Here is a 7,096-nt window from a genome sequence, read left to right as displayed (position 1 = left end):
CACATCCATGCCGCAGGTCACACACACACACACACGGACAGGGTCTTCTTCACTCGCCAAGAACAGCACCAGCAGAACTTAAAAGGGTTCGTGAAGCTTAGTAATGCAGCTGTTCCAACGGCGTGAGCAGGCGTATAGCACGTCTGTGCGGTCAAACACGATGGTCAAGACTGACTGACGTCACAGCCCACGGCCGGAAGAGTGAGTGGGCCTGAACTTTATTTTTCTAGGTGGCATAGCGCGCCGCGGAGAGAAGAGAAGCAGGGGTCGGAAGAGCTGGAAGCTGGCGAGGAGACCGGTCTCCTTTCCTCCTCCTCTGCGTTGCTATCGATACCACGGCTACGCACCACAAATTACGACTGGCCATAGCCTCCTATATTCTTTAATATATAGGAGGCTATCGACTGGCATAAACAGATTCGCTGTTAAAACGTTGCGAGGCGAGAACGTGGTGAAGACTTCCGACGCTGCTCTTCGAGTGTCCCGTTCTGATCTCGTCGAAAACCACCGAGCTGCCCCCTGAGGCACCGGCAACAGTCAGCAACGCCGCGCGCGTTCGTTGCGAACGCGGGCAAAACGCCGACGGCGTCGACAACAGTTCTGCGCATTGCTGGTGCTGCTACATGTCCAAGTTTATACACCTGATTAAACTATTATCCTTACTCCGTCTAGCTCTCTACTAATTTTCTATCGCAATTGATGCTTCACCTTTCGGGTGAAAGTACGACATTTTTGTTATCACGGTTTAAGTAAAATTGCGGAAGCAATGCCGGTTCATTGTGACATATACCTGACCAAGGAAGTCGCATTCTCATTTAGAGGAATCATGGATCCATCCTTTGATTACATTGATAACCTGATGTAACATAGGTGGTGCGGACGCTTTTTTTTCTGTTTTGTATCCTAGGAGTCAATGCCCGCAGCATGCAAAATCCTGTTTCTGCGCATTTCGAATAGATGGTTGGAGTGGAAAAATCTATACTCGACGAGTCTGTTTTCTTGCTTACATTACGTCTTGCCTGGTAATTAAGTCGTTATTAGCTTCCAGTTCATTTCACTTTTTCCTCGGAAAAGGTCATATGCATATTCTCACTATAATTTATGAATTTATTAATTGTGGGGTACACGTCCTGAAGCGACACATGACCTCCGCGTTACACCATAGAGGTGGGCCCCGGATACTTTTGGTGAGTATGATGAATTGATGGCTTTTTTTTACGTGGGGGGGGGGGGGAGGGCGGCTAGGCTGAATGGGTAAAACCTCAATACGAATACCGGGAAAGAGACGCTGGCCGCTGCCAATTAAAGCAATGCTTTTGCCGTCATCGCGAAGTCGTCGGCCTGTGAGTCGGCCGAACTCGGCCGCGATGATTTAACCGGCGGTCATGACGCCTGCCCGGTGTCTTCTGCCGACAGCCTGCCGGTGGTCGGCAAATGGGCTGGCCATTTGCAAAGCCAAGACCGGCCCGAGCCTGATGGCTGAGGTCGGGCCGTCTACTGGCCATGGGCGTCGGCCCGACCTTCCGCCGACCGAGCTCATTTTTTTTTGCTTGTGTCATGCAACCATCTTTTATCAGCTTACGATGCTGATAGACTGCTTCCAACGACTGCCTAACTCAGTGCCTGGTCGCTCACAAGCGAAAGATTCAGGGAGGTTCGTAAAAGCGACAGACACCACACGTGTTTCCATTTAACGAATTTCTATCGGCTTGCATGAACATCCCGTTATCAGCTTTATAAATGATTGCTTTCAATGCGAAGCTGTTTACCTCTAGCCCCCGTAATGGCGCCCCGCTTGAATTCCCAGGGGTAGGGGGGGGGGGGGGCACCCTCACCGGCCTACGTCCGTATCACCGCGCGTGGACAGGAATGCGTGGGCCGAACCCCGAAATGGCGGAATACCAGGCCGACCCACGGCGGAGGTGAAGCAGGCTTCAAGCACTCTGCCAACTTCTAAGTTTAGGTTCAATATCCCGGGTCCAAATAGAACCACATAAATTCGGCATTGCAAAAGAAACAACGGTGCGGTGACCGCGGCGGCGCTTGTGTCAGCGTAGTGTGGTGCCGCATGAAACAAAAATTATGATTTTATGATGTATGCTGGCCTTGTATGTAGCCCACGTATGCAGCCTAAACACATTAGCTATATTCTGTCCCGATATGAATGTTGCGGTCCCACGAATTTTCGATACAAAGAAGAGCTTAATCAAAATTAGGTAAGAAGAAACATGCTATGAATGATTGCCTTAGGATTGCCACTACGAGCTTTACAATATACTCAAGTACTGAAGGAAACCTTTAGCGAAATTAAGAATAATACTTAGAGCATGCAAGGGGGATACTCATTATGACTTGCAGGCAGTGTTGCGCAGTGCCGGGTTGCTCTTCATTAACTTTCATTTTTCGGTTCAGTTTTCCTGGGCGATAAAAGCGCTGTAACAGTGCAAGAACATTAGACAGTTTTTGCAGAGCGTTCACGGTCTGCTCCGCTTAGACCGTCTTATCCTAACGATTTCTGTAAATAAGTATCTGTAAATAAATAAATTTGCGCACAGCCGCTTAGCGGAACGATAGCGGGAACACTAACGCGCGTGCGCACAACGCTCACATCGGCAGCGAAACATAGCGAAACTAAGAACGCTGCCCACGCTCCGCCACGAAGCCGCGTGAGCGGAGCGTGCGTCTGCTGGTTGCGTTGGCATTTTACAGCTACGTTGAGCGCGCGTGACCGGCGTCTCTGGTAAGAGGCGCCAGCGAAATCAACGCAGTTCATGTAGCTAGCGGTGTGCGTGAAATGTTAGCGGAGCGGAGCGTAAGCAACGCTCTGCTAAAACTGTCTATTTCGTTTCCCCGGTGCCCTTTCGGAAAGTAGCCAAGTCGGGGTTCCCAGAAAACGAGAGAGCAGTTTCCTCCATCATGTAAAGCGATCCTCAAACTCCTACGAGTGACAATAAAGGGACAGTAAAAGGCAAATAATAAGTAATGCTAAAGTGATATATTAATGCAGGAAAACGTCTAAGGCGTCAATATTATCGCGAACAGAGATTTAATAATCGAGAAACTGAGGTAAATGCTGGACACGATTTGTGACTCCCACGCGACGTTCAGGTACTAGCCGGATGACGAAGGCACTCTTGATTATAATTCTGTCACTAATGCTCAACCATGGGTAATAAAAAATATAATTTCATCCCATAATAAGACGGAATAAAATGCGCGTTGTCCTGCTATATTCGATCTGTAGAAAAAAAAATGTCGCAGTTTCACCTGAAAGGCGAAGCATCAATTGCGGTAGCAGAGAGCAAGAGAGAGAGAGCAAGGAGAGGAAAGGCAGGGAGGTCAACCAGAAGAGAGTCCGGTTTGCTACCCTGCACTAGGAGTAAGGGAAAGGGGGAATAGAAAGAGAACAATAGAGAGAGAATGAGTACTGAGTACACGTGGGACGATGTACAGGGACACTATAGGCGGTCTCTTAAGCCGGTGCACTTCAAATACTGTACTAAAGCACGCATCGCTTTTTGTGCCAGTGACGGGTGTAGCCACGGTCCGAGTATCTTTGACTCAGAGAATGGTCTCTAGTCCAGCCGGTTTAAAGTTGTCCTAGAGGCGTTGTATGTCATAGCGAGGACAGGTGCACAATGGGTGCTCGATGGTTTCCTCGCACATACAGGAGTCGCACGTCGGGCTCTCGGCCATTCCCATACGGTATGAGTAAGTGTTCGTGAACGCCACTCCCAGCCACAAGCGGCACAGCAAGGTTGTTTCGCCGCGGGAAAGGCTAGATGGCAGTTGTAGCCGTAGCAAGGGGTCCAACTTATACAATCGGCAATTGAAGGCACTGGAACTCCATAAAGCTTGCGACTTTTTGCGTGCAAGCAGACGAAGTCCCCTGGCGGTGTCCGTCCTCGCCAAAGGTATTATACGCGTCTGGGTGCCTTCGTGGGCAGATCGGGCAGCCCTGTCAGCAATGTCGTGGCCGACGATGCCACAGTGAGCAGGAATCCACTGGAGGACTATGCTGTGCCCTGTTTCCAGAGCATGGTGATGTACTTCCCTGATGTCGGATTTCATCTGCTCGTAAGTTCTGTGATGTAAGGCTGACTTGATACTGTGGAGGGCTGCCTTAGAGTCACAGAATATGACCCATTTCTGTGCCGGCTCTTCGGTAACGTAGGTCACAGCTGCATAGAGGGCTGCAAGTTCTGCCGACGTAGATGTAGACATATGTGATAATTTCAATTTAACTGCAACTTGCTTGGCTGGACGACGAATGTGGCAGTTGAGCTGGTAGGTGAGGTCGAACCATCGGTATATATATGTATGTAGTCGTGATATGTCTGGTGCATCAATAGGAGCGTCAGTTGCTTCAGAGCCAGCGATGGATGACTGGCCGTCTTGTTGATTCCGGGAATAGTAAAATTCACTTGAGGCTGTCGCAGGCACCACAGGGGAGATGAAGGCTTCGCCGCCGGTGTAAAAGATGACGGTATACACTCTTGATGGGCGCTAATCACTTTTGAAAAGGTCGCGTGAGGTCTCTCCACTGGCAGGGCATCTAAGTGATAGTCGGGGATCCTTGACAGATGACGAATGTGTGCTCTGAGGGAGTCGGCAGCTACGTGTGTCTGGATCGTATGGTCTCTCGCGATGGCTATTGTTGCTGTTGTTGAGGTGCACCGAGGCAGCGCTAAACACGTGCGTAGGGCTTGACCTTGTATGCTCTCCCGAGCGCGAATATTCGTCTTGCATGTCTTTGACAAGACTGGCCAGGAACAGTACCCAGGAACAGTACCCAAATCCCAGGAACAGTACCATGTACAGCTGCAGCATACAATAGACTGGTGCACCCCAGTTTTTCCCACAGAGAAATTTAAATACCTGAGAAATAGCAAATAAATTCTTCCTCAGGTAGACGCAGTGAGGGGTCCACGAGAAGTTGCGGTCGATGATGACACCCAGAAAGCGATGCCTCTTAACATAGGACACAGCTTGACCGTTGATTGAAACAGGATACAGGGACATTTGTTTGCGCGTAAATCCAACCAATGCGGACTTTTCTGTAGACACACTGAGGCCTTGTTCTCGTAGATAAGGGGCCGTCATGGTTGCCGCCCGCTGAAGCCTGGCCCGCACCTGAGGCTGAGTCATTGCAGAGGCCCAGATGCAAATGTCGTCGGCGTATATAGAGTCATGCACTGTCCACGGTAAATACTCCACAAGTCCTACCGATGCGAGGTTGAACAATATAGGGCTCAACACTCCACCCTGCGGCACACCACGGCAGATGTAATGTTCCGAAGTTGGGCCGTCTTCAGTCTGTAAGAAAAAGCACCTCTCGGTCAAAAAGTCCGGAATCCATTGATATACCCGGCCACCAACTCACACAGCTTCAAGTGAGTTCAGTATGGCCTCATGGGCGACCTTGTCGTATGCCCCTTTGACATCGAGAAAAAGTGCAACTGGTAGGCGCTTGAGGATTTTCTGTTCTTGGACCCAGGTACCGAGGTCAATCACATTGTCGATGGACGAGCGACCTCGACGAAAGCCAGCCATGGCATCCGGATAGATGTTGAATCGCTCGAGGTACCATTCCAAGCGAGCAAGAATACTTTTTTTCATCACTTTGCCGACGAAGCTTGAAAGCGCAATCGGACGATATGATGATAAATCAAGCGGAGACTCTCCAGATTTCAGAATGGGGATCAAGCGGTTCGATTTCCATTGTTTAGGGAACAACGCCGTTTCGCCAAGACTCATTGTAGTAGTTGAGCAGCTCACTACGTGCGTCATGTCCAAGGTGGCATAAGGCAGCGTACGTGATGCCATCTGGTCCTGGTGACGAAGAACGCCTGCAGGTCGCTAACGCAGCGTCGAGCTCTTCAGGTGAAAATGACACGTTCATTTCTGGTGCACGTGCCTCAGGGACGCCATTCAGTGCTGCGTCAGTAGGGATGATCATGGATCCAGCAACCCGCACACAGAACTCTTCAGCCACTTCAAACTGCGAGCGGTGTTGGTAGAGGGCCAGAGCAGCAAAGGACTTCCTTTGATGCGGACATGAGCGAAGACCCCTAACCGTTCTCCATATGTGTGAGAGCGATCTTTGGGGATCAAGCGTCTGACCGAAAGATTTCCATCGCTTGTCTTCCAATTTATCCATACGACGCTGAACTTTCTTTTGTATGCGTCATGAATCCATCTGGTCTAGAACGGATTTAGTGCGCCGATACCTTCTTTCCGCCTGTCGGCGTTCCGCACGCAGCCTCTCCAGTTCTGTGTCGAAGTGTGCTCGCCTTGCTGACCTTGTGAGCGAGCACATGAATGATTTCATTGCGTGCGCGGTTTCGTCTTCTATATTGTGTGAGAGGCCTTCCCGACATGCGTCATCCATATGCTCCTTAAACCTTGACCACTCAACTGTACGCAAGACTGCAGAGGAGCATTGCTCAACTCCACTAATCTTGATGTACGTTGGAATATGGTCGCTTCCATGTGTCTCTATGTCAGTAAACCATTGAACACTCGAGGCGAAGCGCCGTGACACCAAAGTCAAATCTAAGCAACTACTATAGGTCGTGCCTCGCAGAAATGTAGGGCTGCCATCATTCGCACAGCACATATCATGGTCGGCAGCAAAGGAGGCAAGACTCCTGCCTCTGGAATCAGTTTTAGCGCTTCCCCATAGCTGGTGATGCGCGTTGAAGTCACCTGTGATAACCCAAGGGCCATTGGTCATTAACAATATTTTCTTGAGCCTTTTGCCATCAAAGTGACCCGCTGGGGATATGTAGGCTCCAATAAGTGTAAATGACCCAGTCTTCTTTTTTACATGCAGGCAGACATATTGTTGGTCGTCATGTTGCTATAGCGCGTGAGCGACATACGTGAGCGTGAGCGACGGTAGCAAATTAGTAGAGAGCTATACGGAGTAAGGATAGTATAGTTTTATGGGCTGTATAAACTTGGACATGCAGCAGCATCAGCAATGCGCAGAACTGTTGTCGACGCCGTCGGCTTTTTGCCCGCGTTTGCACGGAACGCGCGCGGCGTTGGTGACTGTTGCCGGTGCCTCTGAGGGCGTAGCGCTTGGGGCCGC

This window comes from Dermacentor silvarum, chromosome 10, assembly GCF_013339745.2.
Source record: "Dermacentor silvarum isolate Dsil-2018 chromosome 10, BIME_Dsil_1.4, whole genome shotgun sequence".
Taxonomy (NCBI): domain Eukaryota; kingdom Metazoa; phylum Arthropoda; class Arachnida; order Ixodida; family Ixodidae; genus Dermacentor; species Dermacentor silvarum.
Note: the sequence above shows the minus strand (reverse complement) of the source record.